The following is a 27,951-nucleotide window of genomic DNA, read 5'->3' as shown; positions in this document are numbered from 1 at the left end:
TGAATCTATCATGAAGAATTTTGAGTGTGACTTCAGGCTAATGTGAAAGAGCTGTCTTTCTTTCAGTTTGCATCCACCTTTGCCACATCCAGCTGTTAATCATTTCCTCCACATAGGACAAATTTAAGACAACTGGAGAATGTGGGCGTCGATCCCAATACCTCTCACATGCTAAGCGAGCACTCTACCATTTGAGCTAATTCCCCTTCGGTTGATGTATTATTAGAGCTTCCAAATTAACGAACCATTTCTGACCAAACGATCCATTCCTTGATACATAAAAAGGAATAGATCTCACAACTGAAGCTTGTTGGTTTTTATCAGTGTTTTTCAGAGTGGTTGAATGTATCAAGTAGAGTCTTGCGTTCGATCAGTGAGACATGGAAAATCCGTAGTGTTTCATGGTTTGACAGATTCTTTTTTCTTACCGATTTTAAACAAATTTGAATTTGCACATAAGTTGGTTTGTCTTTACAAGATGATCATTAAGGCCTCTCACCAGAAGAGCACCTAAAAGATTTCTGAGGAGTGCGGACATCAATCCCGCCACATTTTGCCTGGAAAGCAAGCCCTTTATAATTTGACATAGTTTGTTTTTCATATCTTGGTATATCCTGAAGAGATTATAATAACCCCAACCTTAAATTTGACTTATCCTAAGTGCAATTGCTTTTGTTTCGCCCAATTTTAAATCAAACAACCTCAAACATCCCTACATGGTACCACATTTAGATAATAATGATTCTATTTTTGTGAAAGGAGGATAAATTCATATCCTCTGAACGCAACACCATTGTGTCTAATGAGGCTCCAATTTTGAGATCAAACTTATACCAGCTGTAGTTTAAGACGGAATTTTTTATGGTCAAACTTACAAGAGAGAGGACGAGGTGGCCGAGCGGTTAAGGCGATGGACTGCTAATCCATTGTGCTTTGCACGCATGGGTTCGAATCCCATTCTCGTCGGCTTTGCATGTCAAGTTCTGTTCTGGTTTGCTAAAATTTCTCATTCAACTACTTACAAGTAGGCTTTTCAAATAATGCTTCTGTCGCAGAATTTTTATTTGCCTACACGAAGTACATTTGGGCGATTGAATCTATCATGAAGAATTTTGAATTTAACTTCAGGCTAATGTGAAAGAGCTGTCTTTCTTTCAGTTCGCATCCACCTTTGCCACATCCAGCTGTTAACAATTTCCTCGAAATAGGACAAATTTAAGACAACGGGAGAATGCGGGCGTCGATCCCGCTACCTCTCACATGCAAAGCGAGCGCTCTACCATTTGAGCTAATTCCCCTTCGGTTGATGTATTATTAGAGCTTCCAAATTAACGAACCATTTCTGACCAAACGATCCATTCCTTGATACATAAAAAGGAATAGATCTCACAACTGAAGCTTGTTGGTTTTTATCAGTGTTTTTCAGAGTGGTTGAATGTATCAAGTAGAGTCTTGCGTTCGATCAGTGAGACATGGAAAATCCGTAGTGTTTCATGGTTTGGCAGATTCTTTTTTCTTACCGATTTTAAACAAATTTGAATTTGCACATAAGTTGGTTTGTCTTTATAAGATGATCATTAAAGCCTCTCACCAGAAGAGCACCTGAAAGATTTCTGAGGAGTGCGGACATCAATCCCGCCACATTTTGCCTGGAAAGCAAGCCCTTTATAATTTGACATAGTTTTTCTTCCATATTTGGGTATATTCTGAAGAGATTGTAATAACCCCAACCTTAAATTTGACTTATCCTAAGTGCAATTGCTTTTGTTTCGCCCAATTTTAAATCAAACAACCTCAAACATCCCTACATGGTACCACATTTAGATAATAATGATTCTATTTTTGTGAAAGGAGGATAAATTCATATCCTCTTCACGCGAGGCCATTGTTTCTAATGAGGCTCCAATTTTGAGATCAAAATTATACCAGCTGTAGTTTAAGACGGAAATTTTTATGGTCAAACTTACAAGAGAGAGGACGAGGTGGCCGAGCGCTTAAGGCGATGGACTGCTAAACCATTGTGCTTTGCACGCATGGGTCCGAATCCCATTCTCGTCGGCTTTGCATGTCAAGTTCTGTTCTGGTTTGTTAAAATTTCTCATTCCACTTCTTAAAAGCAGGCTTTTCAAACAATGGTTTTGTCGCAAAGTTTTTATATGCCTACACGAAGTTCATTTGGGCGATTGAATCTATCATGAAGAATTTTGAGTGTGACTTCAGGCTAATGTGAAAGAGCTGTCTTTCTTTCAGTTTGCATCCACCTTTGCCACATCCAGCTGTTAATCATTTCCTCCACAGAGGACAAAGGAAAGACAACTGGAGAATGTGGGCGTCGATCCCGCTACCTCTCACATGCTAAGCGAGCGCTCTACCATTTGAGCTAATTCCCCTTCGGTTGATGTATTCTTAGAGCTTCCAAATTAACGAACCATTTCTGACCAAACGATCCATTCCTTGATACATAAAAAGGAATAGATCTCACAACTGAAGCTTGTTGGTTTTTATCAGTGTTTTTCAGAGTGGTTGAATGTATCAAGTAGAGTCTTGCGTTCGATCAGTGAGACATGGAAAATCCGTAGTGTTTCATGGTTTGGCAGATTCTTTTTTCTTACCGATTTTAAAACAAATTTGAATTTGCACATTAGTTGGTTTGTCTTTATACGATGATCATTAAAGCCTCTCACCAGAAGAGCACCTAAAAGATTTCTGAGGAGTGCGGACATCAATCCCACCACATTTTTCCTGGAAAGCAAGCCCTTTATAATTTGACATAGTTTTTCTTCCATATTTGGGTATATTCTGAAGAGATTGTAATAACCCCAACCTTAAATTTGACTTATCCTAAGTGCAATTGCTTTTGTTTCGCCCAATTTTAAATCAAACAACCTCAAACATCCCTACATGGTACCACATTTAGATAATCATGATTCTATTTTTGTGAAAGGAGGATAAATTCATATCCTCTGAACGCAAGACCATTGTATCTAATGAGGCTCCAATTTTGAGATCAAAATTATACCAGCTGTAGTTTAAGACGGAATTTTTTATGGTCAAACTTACAAGAGAGAGGACGAGGTGGCCGAGCGGTTAAGGCGATGGACTGCTAATCCATTGTGCTTTGCACGCATGGGTTCGAATCCCATTCTCGTCGGCTTTGCATGTCAAGTTCTGTTCTGGTTTGCTAAAATTTCTCATTCAACTACTTACAAGTAGGCTTTTCAAATAATGCTTCTGTCGCAGAATTTTTATTTGCCTACACGAAGTACATTTGGGCGATGGAATCTATCATGAAGAATTTTGAATTTAACTTCAGGCTAATGTGAAAGAGCTGTCTTTCTTTCAGTTTGCCACATCCAGCTGTTAACAATTTCCTCGAAATAGGACAAATTTAAGACAACTGGAGAATGCGGGCGTCGATCCCGCTACCTCTCACATGCAAAGCGAGCGCTCTACCATTTGAGCTAATTCCCCTTCAATTGATGTATTATTAGCGCTTCCAAATTAACGAACCATTTCTGACCAAACAATCCATTCCTTGAACATAAAAAGGAATAGATCTCACAACTGAAGCTTGTTGGTTTTTATCAGTGTTTTTCAGAGTGGTTGAATGTATCAAGTAGAGTCTTGCGTTCGATCAGTGAGACATGGAAAATCCGTAGTGTTTCATGGTTTGGCAGATTCTTTTTTCTTTCCGATTTTAAACAAATTTGAATTTGCACATAAGTTGGTTTGTCTTTATAAGATGATCATTAAAGCCTCTCACCAGAAGAGCACCTAAAAGATTTCTGAGGAGTGCGGACATCAATCCCACCACATTTTTCCTGGAAAGCAAGCCCTTTATAATTTGACATAGTTTGTCTTCCATATTTGGGTATATTCTGAAGAGATTGTAATAACCCCAACCTTAAATTTGACTTATCCTAAGTGCAATTGCTTTTGTTTCGCCCAATTTTAAATCAAACAACCTCAAACATCCCTACATGGTACCACATTTAGATAATAATGATTCTATTTTTGTGAAAGGAGGATAAATTCATATCCTCTGAACGCAAGACCATTGTATCTAATGAGGCTCCAATTTTGAGATCAAAATTATACCAGCTGTCGTTTAAGACGGAATTTTTTATGGTCAAACTTACAAGAGAGAGGACGAGGTGGCCGAGCGCTTAAGGCGATGGACTGCTAATCCATTGTGCTTTGCACGCATGGGTCCGAATCCCATTCTCGTAGGCTTTGCATGTCAAGTTCTGTTCTGGTTTGTTAAAATTTCTCATTCCACTTCTTACAAGCGGCTTTTCAAACAATGGTTTTGTCGCAAAGTTTTTATTTGCCTACACGAAGTTCATTTGGGCGATTGAATCTATCATGAAGATTTTTGAGTGTGACTTCAGGCTAATGTGAAAGAGCTGTCTTTCTTTCAGTTTGCATCCACCTTTGCCACATCCAGCTGTTAATCATTTCCTCCACAGAGGACAAAGGAAATACAACTGGAGAATGTGCGCGTTGATCCCGCTACCTCTCACATGCTAAGCGAGCGCTCTACCATTTGAGCTAATTCCCCTTCGGTTGATGTATTATTAGAGCTTCCAAATTAACGAACCATTTCTGACCAAACGATCCATTCCTTGATACATAAAAAGGAATAGATCTCACAACTGAAGTTTGTTGGTTTTTATCAGTGTTTTTCAGAGTGGTTGAATGTATCAAGTAGAGTCTTGCGTTCGATCAGTGAGACATGGAAAATCCGTAGTGTTTCATGGTTTGGCAGATTCTTTTTTCTTACCGATTTTAAACAAATTTGAATTTGCACATAAGTTGGTTTGTCTTTATAAGATGATCATTAAGGCCTCTCACCAGAAGAGCACCTAAAAGATTTCTGAGGAGTGCGGACATCAATCCCGCCACATTTTGCCTGGAAAGCAAGCCCTTTATAATTTGACAAAGTTTGTTTTTCATATCTTGGTATATTCTGAAGAGATTGTAATAACCCCAACCTTAAATTTGACTTATCCTAAGTGCAATTGCTTTTGTTTTGCCCAATTTTAAATCAAACAACCTCAAACATCCCTACATGGTACCACATTTAGATAATCATGATTCTATTTTTGTGAAAGGAGGATAAATTCATATCCTCTGAACGCAACACCATTGTGTCTAATGAGGCTCCAATTTTGAGATCAAACTTATACCAGCTGTAGTTTAAGACGGAATTTTTTATGGTCAAACTTACAAGAGAGAGGACGAGGTGGCCGAGCGGTTAAGGCGATGGACTGCTAATCCATTGTGCTTTGCACGCATGGGTTCGAATCCCATTCTCGTCGGCTTTGCATGTCAACTTCTGTTCTGGTTTGCTAAAATTTCTCATTCAACTACTTACAAGTAGGCTTTTCAAATAATGCTTCTGTCGCAGAATTTTTATTTGCCTACACGAAGTACATTTGGGCGATTGAATCTATCATGAAGAATTTTGAATTTAACTTCAGGCTAATGTGAAAGAGCTGTCTTTCTTTCAGTTTGCATCCACCTTTGCCACATCCAGCTGTTAACAATTTCCTCGAAATAGGACAAATTTAAGACAACTGGAGAATGCGGGCGTCGATCCCGCTACCTCTCACATGCAAAGCGAGCGCTCTACCATTTGAGCTAATTACCCTTCAATTGATGTATTATTAGCGCTTCCAAATTAACGAACCATTTCTGACCAAACGATCCATTCCTTGATACATAAAAAGGAATAGATCTCACAACTGAAGCTTGTTGGTTTTTATCAGTGTTTTTCAGAGTGGTTGAATGTATCAAGTAGAGTCTTGCGTTCGATCAGTGAGACATGGAAAATCCGTAGTGTTTCATGGTTTGGCAGATTCTTTTTTCTTTCCGATTTTAAACAAATTTGAATTTGCACATTAGTTGGTTTGTCTTTATAAGATGATCATTAAAGCCTCTCACCAGAAGAGCACCTGAAAGATTTCTGAGGAGTGCGGACATCAATCCCGCCACATTTTGCCTGGAAAGCAAGCCCTTTCTAATTTGACATAGTTTTTCTTCCATATTTGGGTATATTCTGAAGAGATTGTAATAACCCCAACCTTAAATTTACTTATCCTAAGTGCAATTGCTTTTGTTTCGCCCAATTTTAAATCAAACAACCTCAAACATCCCTACATGGTACCACATTTAGATAATAATGATTCTATTTTTGTGAAAGGAGGATAAATTCATATCCTCTTCACGCGAGGCCATTGTTTCTAATGAGGCTCCAATTTTGAGATCAAAATTATACCAGCTGTAGTTTAAGACGGAAATTTTTATGGTCAAACTTACAAGAGAGAGGACGAGGTGGCCGAGCGCTTAAGGCGATGGACTGCTAAACCATTGTGCTTTGCACGCATGGGTCCGAATCCCATTCTCGTCGGCTTTGCATGTCAAGTTCTGTTCTGGTTTGTTAAAATTTCTCATTCCACTTCTTAAAAGCAGGCTTTTCAAACAATGGTTTTGTCGCAAAGTTTTTATATGCCTACACGAAGTTCATTTGGGCGATTGAATCTATCATGAAGAATTTTGAGTGTGACTTCAGGCTAATGTGAAAGAGCTGTCTTTCTTTCAGTTTGCATCCACCTTTGCCACATCCAGCTGTTAATCATTTCCTCCACAGAGGACAAAGGAAAGACAACTGGAGAATGTGGGCGTCGATCCCGCTACCTCTCACATGCTAAGCGAGCGCTCTACCATTTGAGCTAATTCCCCTTCGCTTGATGTATTCTTAGAGCTTCCAAATTAACGAACAATTTCTGACCAAACTATCCATTCCTTGATACATAAAAAGGAAAAGATTTCACAACAGAAGCTTATTGGTTTTTATCAGTGTTTTTCAGAGTGGTTGAATGTATCAAGTAGAGTCTTGCGTTCGATCAGTGAGACATGGAAAATCCGTAGTGTTTCATGGTTTGGCAGATTCCTTTTTCTTTCCGATTTTAAACAAATTTGAATTTGCACATAAGTTGGTTTGTCTTTATAAGATGATCATTAAGGCCTCTCACCAGAAGAGCACCTAAAAGATTTCTGAGGAGTGCGGACATCAATCCCACCACATTTTTCCTGGAAAGCAAGCCCTTTATAATTTGACATAGTTTGTCTTCCATATTTGGGTATATTCTGAAGAGATTGTAATAACCCCAACCTTAAATTTGACTTATCCTAAGTGCAATTGCTTTTGTTTCGCCCAATTTTAAATCAAACAACCTCAAACATCCCTACATGGTACCACATTTAGATAATAATGATTCTATTTTTGTGAAAGGAGGATAAATTCATATCCTCTGAAAGCAAGACCATTGTATCTAATGAGGCTCCAATTTTGAGATCAAAATTATACCAGCTGTAGTTTAAGACGGAATTTTTTATGGTCAAACTTACAAGAGAGAGGACGAGGTGGCCGAGCGGTTAAGGCGATGGACTGCTAATCCATTGTGCTTTGCACGCATGGGTTCGAATCCCATTCTCTTCGGCTTTGCATGTCAAGTTCTGTTCTGGTTTGCTAAAATTTCTCATTCAACTACTTACAAGTAGGCTTTTCAAATAATGCTTCTGTCGCAGAATTTTTATTTGCCTACACGAAGTACATTTGGGCGATTGAATCTATCATGAAGAATTTTGAGTTTAACTTCAGGCTAATGTGAAAGAGCTGTCTTTCTTTCAGTTTGCATCCACCTTTGCCACATCCAGCTGTTAACAATTTCCTCGAAATAGGACAAATTTAAGACAACTGGAGAATGCGGGCGTCGATCCCGCTACCTCTCACATGCAAAGCGAGCGCTCTACCATTTGAGCTAATTCCCCTTCAATTGATGTATTATTAGCGCTTCCAAATTAACGAACCATTTCTGACCAAACGATCCATTCCTTGATACATAAAAAGGAATAGATCTCACAACTGAAGCTTGTTGGTTTTTATCAGTGTTTTTCAGAGTGGTTGAATGTATCAAGTAGAGTCTTGCGTTCGATCAGTGAGACATGGAAAATCCGTAGTGTTTCATGGTTTGGCAGATTCTTTTTTCTTTCCGATTTTAAACAAATTTGAATTTGCACATTAGTTGGTTTGTCTTTATAAGATGATCATTAAAGCCTCTCACCAGAAGAGCACCTGAAAGATTTCTGAGGAGTGCGGACATCAATCCCGCCACATTTTGCCTGGAAAGCAAGCCTTTTATAATTTGACATAGTTTTTCTTCCATATTTGGGTATATTCTGAAGAGATTGTAATAACCCCAACCTTAAATTTGACTTATCCTAAGTGCAATTGCTTTTGTTTCGCCCAATTTTAAATCAAACAACCTCAAACATCCCTACATGGTACCACATTTAGATAATAATGATTCTATTTTTGTGAAAGGAGGATAAATTCATATCCTCTGAACGCAAGACCATTGTATCTAATGAGGCTCCAATTTTGAGATCAAAATTATACCAGCTGTAGTTTAAGACGGAAATTTTTATGGTCAAACTTACAAGAGAGAGGACGAGGTGGCCGAGCGCTTAAGGCGATGGACTGCTAAACCATTGTGCTTTGCACGCATGGGTCCGAATCCCATTCTCGTCGGCTTTGCATGTCAAGTTCTGTTCTGGTTTGTTAAAATTTCTCATTCCACTTCTTAAAAGCAGGCTTTTCAAACAATGGTTTTGTCGCAAAGTTTTTATATGCCTACACGAAGTACATTTGGGCGATTGAATCTATCATGAAGAATTTTGAGTGTGACTTCAGGCTAATGTGAAAGAGCTGTCTTTCTTTCAGTTTGCATCCACCTTTGCCACATCCAGCTGTTAATCATTTCCTCCACAGAGGACAAAGGAAAGACAACTGGAGAATGTGGGCGTCGATCCCGCTACCTCTCACATGCGAAGCGAGCGCTCTACCATTTGAGCTAATTACCCTTCAATTGATGTATTATTAGCGCTTCCAAATTAACGAACCATTTCTGACCAAACGATCCATTCCTTGATACATAAAAAGGAATAGATCTCACAACTGAAGCTTGTTGGTTTTTATCAGTGTTTTTCAGAGTGGTTGAATGTATCAAGTAGAGTCTTGCGTTCGATCAGTGAGACATGGAAAATCCGTAGTGTTTCATGGTTTGGCAGATTCTTTTTTCTTTCCGATTTTAAACAAATTTGAATTTGCACATTAGTTGGTTTGTCTTTATAAGATGATCATTAAAGCCTCTCACCAGAAGAGCACCTGAAAGATTTCTGAGGAGTGCGGACATCAATCCCGCCACATTTTGCCTGGAAAGCAAGCCCTTTCTAATTTGACATAGTTTTTCTTCCATATTTGGGTATATTCTGAAGAGATTGTAATAACCCCAACCTTAAATTTACTTATCCTAAGTGCAATTGCTTTTGTTTCGCCCAATTTTAAATCAAACAACCTCAAACATCCCTACATGGTACCACATTTAGATAATAATGATTCTATTTTTGTGAAAGGAGGATAAATTCATATCCTCTTCACGCGAGGCCATTGTTTCTAATGAGGCTCCAATTTTGAGATCAAAATTATACCAGCTGTAGTTTAAGACGGAAATTTTTATGGTCAAACTTACAAGAGAGAGGACGAGGTGGCCGAGCGCTTAAGGCGATGGACTGCTAAACCATTGTGCTTTGCACGCATGGGTCCGAATCCCATTCTCGTCGGCTTTGCATGTCAAGTTCTGTTCTGGTTTGTTAAAATTTCTCATTCCACTTCTTAAAAGCAGGCTTTTCAAACAATGGTTTTGTCGCAAAGTTTTTATATGCCTACACGAAGTTCATTTGGGCGATTGAATCTATCATGAAGAATTTTGAGTGTGACTTCAGGCTAATGTGAAAGAGCTGTCTTTCTTTCAGTTTGCATCCACCTTTGCCACATCCAGCTGTTAATCATTTCCTCCACAGAGGACAAAGGAAAGACAACTGGAGAATGTGGGCGTCGATCCCGCTACCTCTCACATGCTAAGCGAGCGCTCTACCATTTGAGCTAATTCCCCTTCGCTTGATGTATTCTTAGAGCTTCCAAATTAACGAACAATTTCTGACCAAACTATCCATTCCTTGATACATAAAAAGGAAAAGATTTCACAACAGAAGCTTATTGGTTTTTATCAGTGTTTTTCAGAGTGGTTGAATGTATCAAGTAGAGTCTTGCGTTCGATCAGTGAGACATGGAAAATCCGTAGTGTTTCATGGTTTGGCAGATTCCTTTTTCTTTCCGATTTTAAACAAATTTGAATTTGCACATAAGTTGGTTTGTCTTTATAAGATGATCATTAAGGCCTCTCACCAGAAGAGCACCTAAAAGATTTCTGAGGAGTGCGGACATCAATCCCACCACATTTTTCCTGGAAAGCAAGCCCTTTATAATTTGACATAGTTTGTCTTCCATATTTGGGTATATTCTGAAGAGATTGTAATAACCCCAACCTTAAATTTGACTTATCCTAAGTGCAATTGCTTTTGTTTCGCCCAATTTTAAATCAAACAACCTCAAACATCCCTACATGGTACCACATTTAGATAATAATGATTCTATTTTTGTGAAAGGAGGATAAATTCATATCCTCTGAAAGCAAGACCATTGTATCTAATGAGGCTCCAATTTTGAGATCAAAATTATACCAGCTGTAGTTTAAGACGGAATTTTTTATGGTCAAACTTACAAGAGAGAGGACGAGGTGGCCGAGCGGTTAAGGCGATGGACTGCTAATCCATTGTGCTTTGCACGCATGGGTTCGAATCCCATTCTCTTCGGCTTTGCATGTCAAGTTCTGTTCTGGTTTGCTAAAATTTCTCATTCAACTACTTACAAGTAGGCTTTTCAAATAATGCTTCTGTCGCAGAATTTTTATTTGCCTACACGAAGTACATTTGGGCGATTGAATCTATCATGAAGAATTTTGAGTTTAACTTCAGGCTAATGTGAAAGAGCTGTCTTTCTTTCAGTTTGCATCCACCTTTGCCACATCCAGCTGTTAACAATTTCCTCGAAATAGGACAAATTTAAGACAACTGGAGAATGCGGGCGTCGATCCCGCTACCTCTCACATGCAAAGCGAGCGCTCTACCATTTGAGCTAATTCCCCTTCAATTGTTGTATTATTAGCGCTTCCAAATTAACGAACCATTTCTGACCAAACGATCCATTCCTTGATACATAAAAAGGAATAGATTTCACAACAGAAGCTTATTGGTTTTTATCAGTGTTTTTCAGAGTGGTTGAATGTATCAAGTAGAGTCTTGCGTTCGATCAGTGAGACATGGAAAATCCGTAGTGTTTCATGGTTTGGCAGATTCTTTTTTCTTTCCGATTTTAAACAAATTTGAATTTGCACATTAGTTGGTTTGTCTTTATACGATGATCATTAAAGCCTCTCACCAGAAGAGCACCTAAAAGATTTCTGAGGAGTGCGGACATCAATCCCACCACATTTTTCCTGGAAAGCAAGCCCTTTATAATTTGACATAGTTTGTCTTCCATATTTGGGTATATTCTGAAGAGATTGTAATAACCCCAACCTTAAATTTGACTTATCCTAAGTGCAATTGCTTTTGTTTCGCCCAATTTTAAATCAAACAACCTCAAACATCCCTACATGGTACCACATTTAGATAATAATGATTCTATTTTTGTGAAAGGAGGATAAATTCATATCCTCTTCACGCAAGACCATTGTATCTAATGAGGCTCCAATTTTGAGATCAAAATTATACCAGCTGTCGTTTAAAACGGAATTTTTTATGGTCAAACTTACAAGAGAGAGGACGAGGTGGCCGAGCGGTTAAGGCGATGGACTGCTAATCCATTGTGCTTTGCACGCATGGGTTCGAATCCCATTCTCTTCGGCTTTGCATGTCAAGTTCTGTTCTGGTTTGCTAAAATTTCTCATTCAACTACTTACAAGTAGGCTTTTCAAATAATGCTTCTGTCGCAGAATTTTTATTTGCCTACACGAAGTACATTTGGGCGATTGAATCTATCATGAAGAATTTTGAGTTTAACTTCAGGCTAATGTGAAAGAGCTGTCTTTCTTTCAGTTTGCATCCACCTTTGCCACATCCAGCTGTTAACAATTTCCTCGAAATAGGACAAATTTAAGACAACTGGAGAATGCGGGCGTCGATCCCGCTACCTCTCACATGCAAAGCGAGCGCTCTACCATTTGAGCTAATTCCCCTTCAATTGATGTATTATTAGCGCTTCCAAATTAACGAACCATTTCTGACCAAACGATCCATTCCTTGATACATAAAAAGGAATAGATCTCACAACTGAAGCTTGTTGGTTTTTATCAGTGTTTTTCAGAGTGGTTGAATGTATCAAGTAGAGTCTTGCGTTCGATCAGTGAGACATGGAAAATCCGTAGTGTTTCATGGTTTGGCAGATTCTTTTTTCTTTCCGATTTTAAACAAATTTGAATTTGCACATTAGTTGGTTTGTCTTTATAAGATGATCATTAAAGCCTCTCACCAGAAGAGCACCTGAAAGATTTCTGAGGAGTGCGGACATCAATCCCGCCACATTTTGCCTGGAAAGCAAGCCTTTTATAATTTGACATAGTTTTTCTTCCATATTTGGGTATATTCTGAAGAGATTGTAATAACCCCAACCTTAAATTTGACTTATCCTAAGTGCAATTGCTTTTGTTTCGCCCAATTTTAAATCAAACAACCTCAAACATCCCTACATGGTACCACATTTAGATAATAATGATTCTATTTTTGTGAAAGGAGGATAAATTCATATCCTCTGAACGCAAGACCATTGTATCTAATGAGGCTCCAATTTTGAGATCAAAATTATACCAGCTGTAGTTTAAGACGGAAATTTTTATGGTCAAACTTACAAGAGAGAGGACGAGGTGGCCGAGCGCTTAAGGCGATGGACTGCTAAACCATTGTGCTTTGCACGCATGGGTCCGAATCCCATTCTCGTCGGCTTTGCATGTCAAGTTCTGTTCTGGTTTGTTAAAATTTCTCATTCCACTTCTTAAAAGCAGGCTTTTCAAACAATGGTTTTGTCGCAAAGTTTTTATATGCCTACACGAAGTACATTTGGGCGATTGAATCTATCATGAAGAATTTTGAGTGTGACTTCAGGCTAATGTGAAAGAGCTGTCTTTCTTTCAGTTTGCATCCACCTTTGCCACATCCAGCTGTTAATCATTTCCTCCACAGAGGACAAAGGAAAGACAACTGGAGAATGTGGGCGTCGATCCCGCTACCTCTCACATGCGAAGCGAGCGCTCTACCATTTGAGCTAATTCCCCTTCAATTGTTGTATTATTAGCGCTTCCAAATTAACGAACCATTTCTGACCAAACGATCCATTCCTTGATACATAAAAAGGAATAGATTTCACAACAGAAGCTTATTGGTTTTTATCAGTGTTTTTCAGAGTGGTTGAATGTATCAAGTAGAGTCTTGCGTTCGATCAGTGAGACATGGAAAATCCGTAGTGTTTCATGGTTTGGCAGATTCTTTTTTCTTTCCGATTTTAAACAAATTTGAATTTGCACATTAGTTGGTTTGTCTTTATACGATGATCATTAAAGCCTCTCACCAGAAGAGCACCTAAAAGATTTCTGAGGAGTGCGGACATCAATCCCACCACATTTTTCCTGGAAAGCAAGCCCTTTATAATTTGACATAGTTTGTCTTCCATATTTGGGTATATTCTGAAGAGATTGTAATAACCCCAACCTTAAATTTGACTTATCCTAAGTGCAATTGCTTTTGTTTCGCCCAATTTTAAATCAAACAACCTCAAACATCCCTACATGGTACCACATTTAGATAATAATGATTCTATTTTTGTGAAAGGAGGATAAATTCATATCCTCTGAACGCAAGACCATTGTATCTAATGAGGCTCCAATTTTGAGATCAAAATTATACCAGCTGTCGTTTAAAACGGAATTTTTTATGGTCAAACTTACAAGAGAGAGGACGAGGTGGCCGAGCGGTTAAGGCGATGGACTGCTAATCCATTGTGCTTTGCACGCATGGGTCCGAATCCCATTCTCGTCGGCTTTGCATGTCAAGTTCTGTTCTGGTTTGTTAAAATTTCTCATTCCACTTCTTACAAGCAGGCTTTTCAAACAATGGTTTTGTCGCAAAGTTTTTGTTTGCCTACACGAAGTTCATTTGGGCGATTGAATCTATCATGAAGATTTTTGAGTGTGACTTCAGGCTAATGTGAAAGAGCTGTCTTTCTTTCAGTTTGCATCCACCTTTGCCACATCCAGCTGTTAACAATTTCCTCGAAATAGGACAAATTTAAGACAACTGGAGAATGCGGGCGTCGATCCCGCTACCTCTCACATGCAAAGCGAGCGCTCTACCATTTGAGCTAATTCCCCTTCAATTGATGTATTATTAGCGCTTCCAAATTAACGAACCATTTCTGACCAAACGATCCATTCCTTGATACATAAAAAGGAATAGATCTCACAACTGAAGCTTGTTGGTTTTTATCAGTGTTTTTCAGAGTGGTTGAATGTATCAAGTAGAGTCTTGCGTTCGATCAGTGAGACATGGAAAATCCGTAGTGTTTCATGGTTTGGCAGATTCTTTTTTCTTTCCGATTTTAAACAAATTTGAATTTGCACATTAGTTGGTTTGTCTTTATAAGATGATCATTAAAGCCTCTCACCAGAAGAGCACCTGAAAGATTTCTGAGGAGTGCGGACATCAATCCCGCCACATTTTGCCTGGAAAGCAAGCCCTTTCTAATTTGACATAGTTTTTCTTCCATATTTGGGTATATTCTGAAGAGATTGTAATAACCCCAACCTTAAATTTGACTTATCCTAAGTGCAATTGCTTTTGTTTCGCCCAATTTTAAATCAAACAACCTCAAACATCCCTACATGGTACCACATTTAGATAATAATGATTCTATTTTTGTGAAAGGAGGATAAATTCATATCCTCTGAACGCAACACCATTGTGTCTAATGAGGCTCCAATTTTGAGATCAAACTTATACCAGCTGTAGTTTAAGACAGAATTTTTTATGGTCAAACTTACAAGAGAGAGGACGAGGTGGCCGAGCGGTTAAGGCGATGGACTGCTAATCCATTGTGCTTTGCACGCATGGGTTCGAATCCCATTCTCGTCGGCTTAGCATGTCAAGTTCTGTTCTGGTTTGCTAAAATTTCTCATTCAACTACTTACAAGTAGGCTTTTCAAATAATGCTTCTGTCGCAGAATTTTTATTTGCCTACACGAAGTACATTTGGGCGATTGAATCTATCACGAAGAATTTTGAATTTAACTTCAGGCTAATGTGAAAGAGCTGTCTTTCTTTCAGTTCGCATCCACCTTTGACACATCCAGCTGTTAACAATTTCCTCGAAATAGGACAAATTTAAGACAACGGGAGAATGCGGGCGTCGATCCCGCTACCTCTCACATGCAAAGCGAGCGCTCTACCATTTGAGCTAATTCCCCTTCGGTTGATGTATTATTAGAGCTTCCAAATTAACGAACCATTTCTGACCAAACGATCCATTCCTTGATACATAAAAAGGAATAGATCTCACAACTGAAGCTTGTTGGTTTTTATCAGTGTTTTTCAGAGTGGTTGAATGTATCAAGTAGAGTCTTGCGTTCGATCAGTGAGACATGGAAAATCCGTAGTGTTTCATGGTTTGGCAGATTCTTTTTTCTTACCGATTTTAAACAAATTTGAATTTGCACATAAGTTGGTTTGTCTTTATAAGATGATCATTAAAGCCTCTCACCAGAAGAGCACCTGAAAGATTTCTGAGGAGTGCGGACATCAATCCCGCCACATTTTGCCTGGAAAGCAAGCCCTTTATAATTTGACATAGTTTTTCTTCCATATTTGGGTATATTCTGAAGAGATTGTAATAACCCCAACCTTAAATTTGACTTATCCTAAGTGCAATTGCTTTTGTTTCGCCCAATTTTAAATCAAACAACCTCAAACATCCCTACATGGTACCACATTTAGATAATAATGATTCTATTTTTGTGAAAGGAGGATAAATTCATATCCTCTTCACGCGAGGCCATTGTTTCTAATGAGGCTCCAATTTTGAGATCAAAATTATACCAGCTGTAGTTTAAGACGGAAATTTTTATGGTCAAACTTACAAGAGAGAGGACGAGGTGGCCGAGCGCTTAAGGCGATGGACTGCTAAACCATTGTGCTTTGCACGCATGGGTCCGAATCCCATTCTCGTCGGCTTTGCATGTCAAGTTCTGTTCTGGTTTGTTAAAATTTCTCATTCCACTTCTTAAAAGCAGGCTTTTCAAACAATGGTTTTGTCGCAAAGTTTTTATATGCCTACACGAAGTTCATTTGGGCGATTGAATCTATCATGAAGAATTTTGAGTGTGACTTCAGGCTAATGTGAAAGAGCTGTCTTTCTTTCAGTTTGCATCCACCTTTGCCACATCCAGCTGTTAATCATTTCCTCCACAGAGGACAAAGGAAATACAACTGGAGAATGTGGGCGTCGATCCCGCTACCTCTCACATGCTAAGCGAGCGCTCTACCATTTGAGCTAATTCCCCTTCGGTTGATGTATTCTTAGAGCTTCCAAATTAACGAACAATTTCTGACCAAACTATCCATTCCTTGATACATAAAAAGGAATAGATTTCACAACAGAAGCTTATTGGTTTTTATCAGTGTTTTTCAGAGTGGTTGAATGTATCAAGTAGAGTCTTGCGTTCGATCAGTGAGACATGGAAAATCCGTAGTGTTTCATGGTTTGGCAGATTCTTTTTTCTTTCCGATTTTAAAACAAATTTGAATTTGCACATTAGTTGGTTTGTCTTTATACGATGATCATTAAAGCCTCTCACCAGAAGAGCACCTAAAAGATTTCTGAGGAGTGCGGACATCAATCCCACCACATTTTTCCTGGAAAGCAAGCCCTTTATAATTTGACAAAGTTTGTTTTTCATGTCTTGGTATATTCTGAAGAGATTGTAATAACCCCAACCTTAAATTTGACTTATCCTAAGTGCAATTGCTTTTGTTTCGCCCAATTTTAAATCAAACAACCTCAAACATCCCTACATGGTACCACATTTAGATAATCATGATTCTATTTTTGTGAAAGGAGGATAAATTCATATCCTCTGAACGCAAGACCATTGTATCTAATGAGGCTCCAATTTTGAGATCAAAATTATACCAGCTGTAGTTTAAGACGGAATTTTTTATGGTCAAACTTACAAGAGAGAGGACGAGGTGGCCGAGCGGTTAAGGCGATGGACTGCTAATCCATTGTGCTTTGCACGCATGGGTTCGAATCCCATTCTCGTCGGCTTTGCATGTCAACTTCTGTTCTGGTTTGCTAAAATTTCTCATTCAAGTACTTACAAGTAGGCTTTTCAAATAATGCTTCTGTCGCAGAATTTTTATTTGCCTACACGAAGTACATTTGGGCGATTGAATCTATCATGAAGAATTTTGAATTTAACTTCAGGCTAATGTGAAAGAGCTGTCTTTCTTTCAGTTTGCCACATCCAGCTGTTAACAATTTCCTCGAAATAGGACAAATTTAAGACAACTGGAGAATGCGGGCGTCGATCCCGCTACCTCTCACATGCAAAGCGAGCGCTCTACCATTTGAGCTAATTCCCCTTCAATTGATGTATTATTAGCGCTTCCAAATTAACGAACCATTTCTGACCAAACTATCCATTCCTTGATACATAAAAAGGAATAGATCTCACAACTGAAGCTTGTTGGTTTTTATCAGTGTTTTTCAGAGTGGTTGAATGTATCAAGTAGAGTCTTGCGTTCGATCAGTGAGACATGGAAAATCCGTAGTGTTTCATGGTTTGGCAGATTCTTTTTTCTTTCCGATTTTAAACAAATTTGAACTTGCACATTAGTTGGTTTGTCTTTATAAGATGATCATTAAAGCCTCTCACCAGAAGAGCACCTAAAAGATTTCTGAGGAGTGCGGACATCAATCCCACCACATTTTTCCTGGAAAGCAAGCCCTTTATAATTTGACATAGTTTGTCTTCCATATTTGGGTATATTCTGAAGAGATTGTAATAACCCCAACCTTAAATTTGACTTATCCTAAGTGCAATTGCTTTTGTTTCGCCCAATTTTAAATCAAACAACCTCAAACATCCCTACATGGTACCACATTTAGATAATAATGATTCTATTTTTGTGAAAGGAGGATAAATTCATATCCTCTGAACGCAAGACCATTGTATCTAATGAGGCTCCAATTTTGAGATCAAAATTATACCAGCTGTCGTTTAAGACGGAATTTTTTATGGTCAAACTTACAAGAGAGAGGACGAGGTGGCCGAGCGCTTAAGGCGATGGACTGCTAATCCATTGTGCTTTGCACGCATGGGTCCGAATCCCATTCTCGTCGGCTTTGCATGTCAAGTTCTGTTCTGGTTTGTTAAAATTTCTCATTCCACTTCTTACAAGCAGGCTTTTCAAACAATGGTTTTGTCGCAAAGTTTTTATATGCCTACACGAAGTTCATTTGGGCGATTGAATCTATCATGAAGAATTTTGAGTGTGACTTCAGGCTAATGTGAAAGAGCTGTCTTTCTTTCAGTTTGCCACATCCAGCTGTTAACAATTTCCTCGAAATAGGACAAATTTAAGACAACTGGAGAATGCGGGCGTCGATCCCGCTACCTCTCACATGCAAAGCGAGCGCTCTACCATTTGAGCTAATTCCCCTTCAATTGATGTATTATTAGCGCTTCCAAATTAACGAACCATTTCTGACCAAACGATCCATTCCTTGATACATAAAAAGGAATAGATCTCACAACTGAAGCTTGTTGGTTTTTATCAGTGTTTTTCAGAGTGGTTGAATGTATCAAGTAGAGTCTTGCGTTCGATCAGTGAGACATGGAAAATCCGTAGTGTTTCATGGTTTGGCAGATTCTTTTTTCTTTCCGATTTTAAACAAATTTGAATTTGCACATTAGTTGGTTTGTCTTTATAAGATGATCATTAAAGCCTCTCACCAGAAGAGCACCTGAAAGATTCCTGAGGAGTGCGGACATCAATCCCGCCACATTTTGCCTGGAAAGCAAGCCCTTTATAATTTGACATAGTTTTTCTTCCATATTTGGGTATATTCTGAAGAGATTGTAATAACCCCAACCTTAAATTTGACTTATCCTAAGTGCAATTGCTTTTGTTTCGCCCAATTTTAAATCAAACAACCTCAAACATCCCTACATGGTACCACATTTAGATAATAATGATTCTATTTTTGTGAAAGGAGGATAAATTCATATCCTCTTCACGCGAGGCCATTGTTTCTAATGAGGCTCCAATTTTGAGATCAAAATTATACCAGCTGTAGTTTAAGACGGAAATTTTTATGGTCAAACTTACAAGAGAAAGGACGAGGTGGCCGAGCGCTTAAGGCGATGGACTGCTAAACCATTGTGCTTTGCACGCATGGGTCCGAATCCCATTCTCGTCGGCTTTGCATGTCAAGTTCTGTTCTGGTTTGTTAAAATTTCTCATTACACTTCTTACAAGCAGGCTTTTCAAACAATGGTTTTGTCGCAAAGTTTTTATATGCCTACACGAAGTTCATTTGGGCGATTGAATCTATCATGAAGAATTTTGAGTGTGACTTCAGGCTAATGTGAAAGAGCTGTCTTTCTTTCAGTTTGCATCCACCTTTGCCACATCCAGCTGTTAATCATTTCCTCCACAGAGGACAAAGGAACGACAACTGGAGAATGTGGGCGTCGATCCCGCTACCTCTCACATGCGAAGCGAGCGCTCTACCATTTGAGCTAATTCCGCTTCGGTTGATATATTCTTAGAGCTTCCAAATTAACGAACAATTTCTTACCAAACTATCCATTCCTTGATACATAAAAAGGAATAGATTTCACAACAGAAGCTTATTGGTTTTTATCAGTGTTTTTCAGAGTGGTTGAATGTATCAAGTAGAGTCTTGCGTTCGATCAGTGAGACATGGAAAATCCGTAGTGTTTCATGGTTTGGCAGATTCTTTTTTCTTTCCGATTTTAAACAAATTTGAATTTGCACATAAGTTGGTTTGTCTTTATAAGATGATCATTAAGGCCTCTCACCAGAAGAGCACCTAAAAGATTTCTGAGGAGTGCGGACATCAATCCTGCTACATTTTGCCTGGAAAGCAAGCCCTTTATAATTTGACAAAGTTTGTTTTCCATATCTTGGTATATTCTGAAGAGATTGTAATAACCCCAACCTAAAATTTGACTTATCCTAAGTGCAATTGCTTTTGTTTCGCCCAATTTTAAATCAAACAACCTCAAACATCCCTACATGGTACCACATTTAGATAATAATGATTCTATTTTTGTGAAAGGAGGATAAATTCATATCCTCTGAACGCAAGACCATTTTATCTAATGAGGCTCCAATTTTGAGATCAAAATTATACCAGCTGTCGTTTAAGACGGAATTTTTTATGGTCAAACTTACAAGAGAGAGGACGAGGTGGCCGAGCGGTTAAGGCGATGGACTGCTAATCCATTGTGCTTTGCACGCATGGGTTCGAATCCCATTCTCGTCGGCTTTGCATGTCAAGTTCTGTTCTGGTTTGCTAAAATTTCTCATTCAACTACTTACAAGTAGGCTTTTCAAATAATGCTTCTGTCGCAGAATTTTTATTTGCCTACACGAAGTACATTTGGGCGTTTGAATCTATCATGAAGAATTTTGAGTTTAACTTCAGGCTAATGTGAAAGAGCTGTCTTTCTTTCAGTTTGCCACATCCAGCTGTTAACAATTTCCTCGAAATAGGACAAATTTAAGACAACTGGAGAATGCGGGCGTCGATCCCGCTACCTCTCACATGCAAAGCGAGCGCTCTACCATTTGAGCTAATTCCCCTTCAATTGATGTATTATTAGCGCTTCCAAATTAACGAACCATTTCTGACCAAACGATTCATTCCTTGATACATAAAAAGGAATAGATCTCACAACTGAAGCTTGTTGGTTTTTATCAGTGTTTTTCAGAGTGGTTGAATGTATCAAGTAGAGTCTTGCGTTCGATCAGTGAGACATGGAAAATCCGTAGTGTTTCATGGTTTGGCAGATTCTTTTTTCTTTCCGATTTTAAACAAATTTGAATTTGCACATTAGTTGGTTTGTCTTTATAAGATGATCATTAAAGCCTCTCACCGGAAGAGCACCTGAAAGATTTCTGAGGAGTGCGGACATCAATCCCGCCACATTTTGCCTGGAAAGCAAGCCCTTTATAATTTGACATAGTTTTTCTTCCATATTTGGGTATATTCTGAAGAGATTGTAATAACCCCAACCTTAAATTTGACTTATCCTAAGTGCAATTGCTTTTGTTTCGCCCAATTTTAAATCAAACAACCTCAAACATCCCTACATGGTACCACATTTAGATAATAATGATTCTATTTTTGTGAAAGGAGGATAAATTCATATCCTCTTCACGCGAGGCCATTGTTTCTAATGAGGCTCCAATTTTGAGATCAAAATTATACCAGCTGTAGTTTAAGACGGAAATTTTTATGGTCAAACTTACAAGAGAGAGGACGAGGTGGCCGAGCGCTTAAGGCGATGGACTGCTAAACCATTGTGCTTTGCACGCATGGGTCCGAATCCCATTCTCGTCGGCTTTGCATGTCAAGTTCTGTTCTGGTTTGTTAAAATTTCTCATTACACTTCTTACAAGCAGGCTTTTCAAACAATGGTTTTGTCGCAAAGTGTTTATATGCCTACACGAAGTTCTTTTGGGCGATTGAATCTATCATGAAGAATTTTGAGTGTGACTTCAGGCTAATGTGAAAGAGCTGTCTTTCTTTCAGTTTGCATCCACCTTTGCCACATCCAGCTGTTAATCATTTCCTCCACAGAGGACAAAGGAAAGACAACTGGAGAATGTGGGCGTCGATCCCACTACCTCTCACATGCGAAGCGAGCGCTCTACCATTTGAGCTAATTCCTCTTCGGTTGATGTATTCTTAGAGCTTCCAAATTAACGAACCATTTCTGACCAAACGATCCATTCCTTGATACATAAAAAGGAATAGATCTCACAACTGAAGCTTGTTGGTTTTTATCTGTTTTTTTCAGAGTGGTTGAATGTATCAAGTAGAGTCTTGCGTTCGATCAGTGAGACATGGAAAATCCGTAGTGTTTCATGGTTTGGCAGATTCTTTTTTCTTACCGATTTTAAACAAATTTGAATTTGCACATAAGTTGGTTTGTCTTTATAAGATGATCATTAAGGCCTCTCACCAGAAGAGCACCTAAAAGATTTCTGAGGAGTGCGGACATCAATCCTGCTACATTTTGCCTGGAAAGCAAGCCCTTTATAATTTGACAAAGTTTGTTTTCCATATCTTGGTATATTCTGAAGAGATTGTAATAACCCCAACCTAAAATTTGACTTATCCTAAGTGCAATTGCTTTTGTTTCGCCCAATTTTAAATCAAACAACCTCAAACATCCCTACATGGTACCACATTTAGATAATAATGATTCTATTTTTGTGAAAGGAGGATAAATTCATATCCTCTGAACGCAAGACCATTGTATCTAATGAGGCTCCAATTTTGAGATCAAAATTATACCAGCTGTCGTTTAAGACGGAATTTTTTATGGTCAAACTTACAAGAGAGAGGACGAGGTGGCTGAGCGGTTAAGGCGATGGACTGCTAATCCATTGTGCTTTGCACGCATGGGTTCGAATCCCATTCTCGTCGGCTTTGCATGTCAAGTTCTGTTATGGTTTAATAAAATTTCTCATTCAACTACTTACAAGTAGGCTTTTCAAATAATGCTTCTGTCGCAGAATTTTTATTTGCCTACACGAAGTACATTTGGGCGTTTGAATCTATCATGAAGAATTTTGAGTTTAACTTCAGGCTAATGTGAAAGAGCTGTCTTTCTTTCAGTTTGCCACATCCAGCTGTTAACAATTTCCTCGAAATAGGACAAATTTAAGACAACTGGAGAATGCGGGCGTCGATCCCGCTACCTCTCACATGCAAAGCGAGCGCTCTACCATTTGAGCTAATTCCCCTTCAATTGATGTGTTATTAGCGCTTCCAAATTAACGAACCATTTCTGACCAAACGATCCATTCCTTGATACATAAAAAGGAATAGATCTCACAACTGAAGCTTGTTGGTTTTTATCAGTGTTTTTCAGAGTGGTTGAATGTATCAAGTAGAGTCTTGCGTTCGATCAGTGAGACATGGAAAATCCGTAGTGTTTCATGGTTTGGCAGATTCTTTTTTCTTACCGATTTTAAACAAATTTGAATTTGCACATAAGTTGGTTTGTCTTTATAAGATGATCATTAAGGCCTCTCACCAGAAGAGCACCTAAAAGATTTCTGAGGAGTGCGGACATCAATCCTGCTACATTTTGCCTGGAAAGCAAGCCCTTTATAATTTGACAAAGTTTGTTTTCCATATCTTGGTATATTCTGAAGAGATTGTAATAACCCCAACCTAAAATTTGACTTATCCTAAGTGCAATTGCTTTTGTTTCGCCCAATTTTAAATCAAACAACCTCAAACATCCCTACATGGTACCACATTTAGATAATAATGATTCTATTTTTGTGAAAGGAGGATAAATTCATATCCTCTTCACGCGAGGCCATTGTTTCTAATGAGGCTCCAATTTTGAGATCAAAATTATACCAGCTGTAGTTTAAGACGGAAATTTTTATGGTCAAACTTACAAGAGAGAGGACGAGGTGGCCGAGCGCTTAAGGCGATGGACTGCTAAACCATTGTGCTTTGCACGCATGGGTCCGAATCCCATTCTCGTCGGCTTTGCATGTCAAGTTCTGTTCTGGTTTGTTAAAATTTCTCATTACACTTCTTACAAGCAGGCTTTTCAAACAATGGTTTTGTCGCAAAGTGTTTATATGCCTACACGAAGTTCTTTTGGGCGATTGAATCTATCATGAAGAATTTTGAGTGTGACTTCAGGCTAATGTGAAAGAGCTGTCTTTCTTTCAGTTTGCATCCACCTTTGCCACATCCAGCTGTTAATCATTTCCTCCACAGAGGACAAAGGAAAGACAACTGGAGAATGTGGGCGTCGATCCCACTACCTCTCACATGCGAAGCGAGCGCTCTACCATTTGAGCTAATTCCCCTTCGGTTGATGTATTCTTAGAGCTTCCAAATTAACGAACCATTTCTGACCAAACGATCCATTCCTTGATACATAAAAAGGAATAGATCTCACAACTGAAGCTTGTTGGTTTTTATCTGTTTTTTTCAGAGTGGTTGAATGTATCAAGTAGAGTCTTGCGTTCGATCAGTGAGACATGGAAAATCCGTAGTGTTTCATGGTTTGGCAGATTCTTTTTTCTTACCGATTTTAAACAAATTTGAATTTGCACATAAGTTGGTTTGTCTTTATAAGATGATCATTAAGGCCTCTCACCAGAAGAGCACCTAAAAGATTTCTGAGGAGTGCGGACATCAATCCTGCTACATTTTGCCTGGAAAGCAAGCCCTTTATAATTTGACAAAGTTTGTTTTCCATATCTTGGTATATTCTGAAGAGATTGTAATAACCCCAACCTAAAATTTGACTTATCCTAAGTGCAATTGCTTTTGTTTCGCCCAATTTTAAATCAAACAACCTCAAACATCCCTACATGGTACCACATTTAGATAATAATGATTCTATTTTTGTGAAAGGAGGATAAATTCATATCCTCTGAACGCAAGACCATTGTATCTAATGAGGCTCCAATTTTGAGATCAAAATTATACCAGCTGTCGTTTAAGACGGAATTTTTTATGGTCAAACTTACAAGAGAGAGGACGAGGTGGCTGAGCGGTTAAGGCGATGGACTGCTAATCCATTGTGCTTTGCACGCATGGGTTCGAATCCCATTCTCGTCGGCTTTGCATGTCAAGTTCTGTTCTGGTTTGCTAAAATTTCTCATTCAACTACTTACAAGTAGGCTTTTCAAATAATGCTTCTGTCGCAGAATTTTTATTTGCCTACACGAAGTACATTTGGGCGTTTGAATCTATCATGAAGAATTTTGAGTTTAACTTCAGGCTAATGTGAAAGAGCTGTCTTTCTTTCAGTTTGCCACATCCAGCTGTTAACAATTTCCTCAAAATAGGACAAATTTAAGACAACTGGAGAATGCGGGCGTCGATCCCGCTACCTCTCACATGCAAAGCGAGCGCTCTACCATTTGAGCTAATTCCCCTTCAATTGATGTATTATTAGCGCTTCCAAATTAACGAACCATTTCTGACCAAACGATCCATTCCTTGATACATAAAAAGGAATAGATCTCACAACTGAAGCTTGTTGGTTTTTATCAGTGTTTTTCAGAGTGGTTGAATGTATCAAGTAGAGTCTTGCGTTCGATCAGTGAGACATGGAAAATCCGTAGTGTTTCATGGTTTGGCAGATTCTTTTTTCTTTCCGATTTTAAACAAATTTGAACTTGCACATTAGTTGGTTTGTCTTTATAAGATGATCATTAAAGCCTCTCACCAGAAGAGCACCTAAAAGATTTCTGAGGAGTGCGGACATCAATCCCACCACATTTTGCCTGGAAAGCAAGCCCTTTATAATTTGACATAGTTTTTCTTCCATATTTGGGTATATTCTGAAGAGATTGTAATAACCCCAACCTTAAATTTGACTTATCCTAAGTGCAATTGCTTTTGTTTCGCCCAATTTTAAATCAAACAACCTCAAACATCCCTACATGGTACCACATTTAGATAATAATGATTCTATTTTTGTGAAAGGAGGATAAATTCATATCCTCTGAACGCAAGACCATTGTATCTAATGAGGCTCCAATTTTGAGATCAAAATTATACCAGCTGTCGTTTAAGACGGAAATTTTTATGGTCAAACTTACAAGAGAGAGGACGAGGTGGCCGAGCGCTTAAGGCGATGGACTGCTAATCCATTGTGCTTTGCACGCATGGGTCCGAATCCCATTCTCGTCGGCTTTGCATGTCAAGTTCTGTTCTGGTTTGTTAAAATTTCTCATTCCACTTCTTACAAGCAGGCTTTTCAAACAATGGTTTTGTCGCAAAGTTTTTATTTGCCTACACGAAGTTCATTTGGGCGATTGAATCTATCATGAAGATTTTTGAGTGTGACTTCAGGCTAATGTGAAAGAGCTGTCTTTCTTTCAGTTTGCATCCACCTTTGCCACATCCAGCTGTTAATCATTTCCTCCACAGAGGACAAAGGAAATACAACTGGAGAATGTGCGCGTTGATCCCGCTACCTCTCACATGCTAAGCGAGCGCTCTACCATTTGAGCTAATTCCCCTTCAATTGATGTATTATTAGCGCTTCCAAATTAACGAACCATTTCTGACCAAACGATCCATTCCTTGATACATAAAAAGGAATAGATCTCACAACTGAAGCTTGTTGGTTTTTATCAGTGTTTTTCAGAGTGGTTGAATGTATCAAGTAGAGTCTTGCGTTCGATCAGTGAGACATGGAAAATCCGTAGTGTTTCATGGTTTGGCAGATTCTTTTTTCTTTCCGATTTTAAACAAATTTGAACTTGCACATTAGTTGGTTTGTCTTTATAAGATGATCATTAAAGCCTCTCACCAGAAGAGCACCTAAAAGATTTCTGAGGAGTGCGGACATCAATCCCACCACATTTTGCCTGGAAAGCAAGCCCTTTATAATTTGACATAGTTTTTCTTCCATATTTGGGTATATTCTGAAGAGATTGTAATAACCCCAACCTTAAATTTGACTTATCCTAAGTGCAATTGCTTTTGTTTCGCCCAATTTTAAATCAAACAACCTCAAACATCCCTACATGGTACCACATTTAGATAATAATGATTCTATTTTTGTGAAAGGAGGATAAATTCATATCCTCTGAACGCAAGACCATTGTATCTAATGAGGCTCCAATTTTGAGATCAAAATTATACCAGCTGTCGTTTAAGACGGAATTTTTTATGGTCAAACTTACAAGAGAGAGGACGAGGTGGCCGAGCGCTTAAGGCGATGGACTGCTAATCCATTGTGCTTTGCACGCATGGGTCCGAATCCCATTCTCGTCGGCTTTGCATGTCAAGTTCTGTTCTGGTTTGTTAAAATTTCTCATTCCACTTCTTACAAGCAGGCTTTTCAAACAATGGTTTTGTCGCAAAGTTTTTATTTGCCTACACGAAGTTCATTTGGGCGATTGAATCTATCATGAAGATTTTTGAGTGTGACTTCAGGCTAATGTGAAAGAGCTGTCTTTCTTTCAGTTTGCATCCACCTTTGCCACATCCAGCTGTTAATCATTTCCTCCACAGAGGACAAAGGAAATACAACTGGAGAATGTGCGCGTTGATCCCGCTACCTCTCACATGCTAAGCGAGCGCTCTACCATTTGAGCTAATTCCCCTTCGCTTGATGTATTATTAGAGCTTCCAAATTAACGAACCATTTCTGACCAAACGATCCATTCCTTGATACATAAAAAGGAATAGATCTCACAACTGAAGCTTGTTGGTTTTTATCAGTGTTTTTCAGAGTGGTTGAATGTATCAAGTAGAGTCTTGCGTTCGATCAGTGAGACATGGAAAATCCGTAGTGTTTCATGGTTTGGCAGATTCTTTTTTCTTACCGATTTTAAACAAATTTGAATTTGCACATAAGTTGGTTTGTCTTTATAAGATGATCATTAAAGCCTCTCACCAGAAGAGCACCTGAAAGATTTCTGAGGAGTGCGGACATCAATCCCGCCACATTTTGCCTGGAAAGCAAGCCCTTTATAATTTGACATAGTTTTTCTTCCATATTTGGGTATATTCTGAAGAGATTGTAATAACCCCAACCTTAAATTTGACTTATCCTAAGTGCAATTGCTTTTGTTTCGCCCAATTTTAAATCAAACAACCTCAAACATCCCTACATGGTACCA

General features: G+C 38.7%; 15 non-coding genes across 15 annotated transcripts; all 15 read left to right on the top strand.

Annotated features, from left to right (window-relative positions):
* Nucleotides 1-884: 884 nt before the first annotated feature.
* Nucleotides 885-966, top strand: trnas-gcu (transfer RNA serine (anticodon GCU)). The gene has a single exon. It is a non-coding gene; the product is annotated as a tRNA-Ser (tRNA).
* Nucleotides 967-3,069: 2,103 nt separating this feature from the next.
* On the top strand, nucleotides 3,070-3,151 carry trnas-gcu (transfer RNA serine (anticodon GCU)). Its single transcript has one exon. It is a non-coding gene; the product is annotated as a tRNA-Ser (tRNA).
* A 2,088-nt stretch (nucleotides 3,152-5,239) lies between these two features.
* trnas-gcu (transfer RNA serine (anticodon GCU)) lies at nucleotides 5,240-5,321 on the top strand. Its single transcript has one exon. It is a non-coding gene; the product is annotated as a tRNA-Ser (tRNA).
* A 2,101-nt stretch (nucleotides 5,322-7,422) lies between these two features.
* trnas-gcu (transfer RNA serine (anticodon GCU)) lies at nucleotides 7,423-7,504 on the top strand. The gene has a single exon. It is a non-coding gene; the product is annotated as a tRNA-Ser (tRNA).
* Nucleotides 7,505-10,697: 3,193 nt separating this feature from the next.
* Nucleotides 10,698-10,779, top strand: trnas-gcu (transfer RNA serine (anticodon GCU)). The gene has a single exon. It is a non-coding gene; the product is annotated as a tRNA-Ser (tRNA).
* A 1,010-nt stretch (nucleotides 10,780-11,789) lies between these two features.
* trnas-gcu (transfer RNA serine (anticodon GCU)) lies at nucleotides 11,790-11,871 on the top strand. The gene has a single exon. It is a non-coding gene; the product is annotated as a tRNA-Ser (tRNA).
* Nucleotides 11,872-13,973: 2,102 nt separating this feature from the next.
* On the top strand, nucleotides 13,974-14,055 carry trnas-gcu (transfer RNA serine (anticodon GCU)). The gene has a single exon. It is a non-coding gene; the product is annotated as a tRNA-Ser (tRNA).
* Nucleotides 14,056-15,065: 1,010 nt separating this feature from the next.
* trnas-gcu (transfer RNA serine (anticodon GCU)) lies at nucleotides 15,066-15,147 on the top strand. The gene has a single exon. It is a non-coding gene; the product is annotated as a tRNA-Ser (tRNA).
* A 2,103-nt stretch (nucleotides 15,148-17,250) lies between these two features.
* On the top strand, nucleotides 17,251-17,332 carry trnas-gcu (transfer RNA serine (anticodon GCU)). The gene has a single exon. It is a non-coding gene; the product is annotated as a tRNA-Ser (tRNA).
* Nucleotides 17,333-18,330: 998 nt separating this feature from the next.
* Nucleotides 18,331-18,412, top strand: trnas-gcu (transfer RNA serine (anticodon GCU)). The gene has a single exon. It is a non-coding gene; the product is annotated as a tRNA-Ser (tRNA).
* A 2,090-nt stretch (nucleotides 18,413-20,502) lies between these two features.
* trnas-gcu (transfer RNA serine (anticodon GCU)) lies at nucleotides 20,503-20,584 on the top strand. The gene has a single exon. It is a non-coding gene; the product is annotated as a tRNA-Ser (tRNA).
* Nucleotides 20,585-22,674: 2,090 nt separating this feature from the next.
* On the top strand, nucleotides 22,675-22,756 carry trnas-gcu (transfer RNA serine (anticodon GCU)). Its single transcript has one exon. It is a non-coding gene; the product is annotated as a tRNA-Ser (tRNA).
* A 2,090-nt stretch (nucleotides 22,757-24,846) lies between these two features.
* trnas-gcu (transfer RNA serine (anticodon GCU)) lies at nucleotides 24,847-24,928 on the top strand. The gene has a single exon. It is a non-coding gene; the product is annotated as a tRNA-Ser (tRNA).
* A 998-nt stretch (nucleotides 24,929-25,926) lies between these two features.
* trnas-gcu (transfer RNA serine (anticodon GCU)) lies at nucleotides 25,927-26,008 on the top strand. The gene has a single exon. It is a non-coding gene; the product is annotated as a tRNA-Ser (tRNA).
* Nucleotides 26,009-27,018: 1,010 nt separating this feature from the next.
* Nucleotides 27,019-27,100, top strand: trnas-gcu (transfer RNA serine (anticodon GCU)). Its single transcript has one exon. It is a non-coding gene; the product is annotated as a tRNA-Ser (tRNA).
* Nucleotides 27,101-27,951: the final 851 nt, after the last annotated feature.

The sequence above is a fragment of the Odontesthes bonariensis genome, chromosome 11 (assembly GCF_027942865.1).
Source record: "Odontesthes bonariensis isolate fOdoBon6 chromosome 11, fOdoBon6.hap1, whole genome shotgun sequence".
Classification (NCBI taxonomy): domain Eukaryota; kingdom Metazoa; phylum Chordata; class Actinopteri; order Atheriniformes; family Atherinopsidae; genus Odontesthes; species Odontesthes bonariensis.
This window is presented reverse-complemented; position numbering and strand designations above follow the sequence as displayed.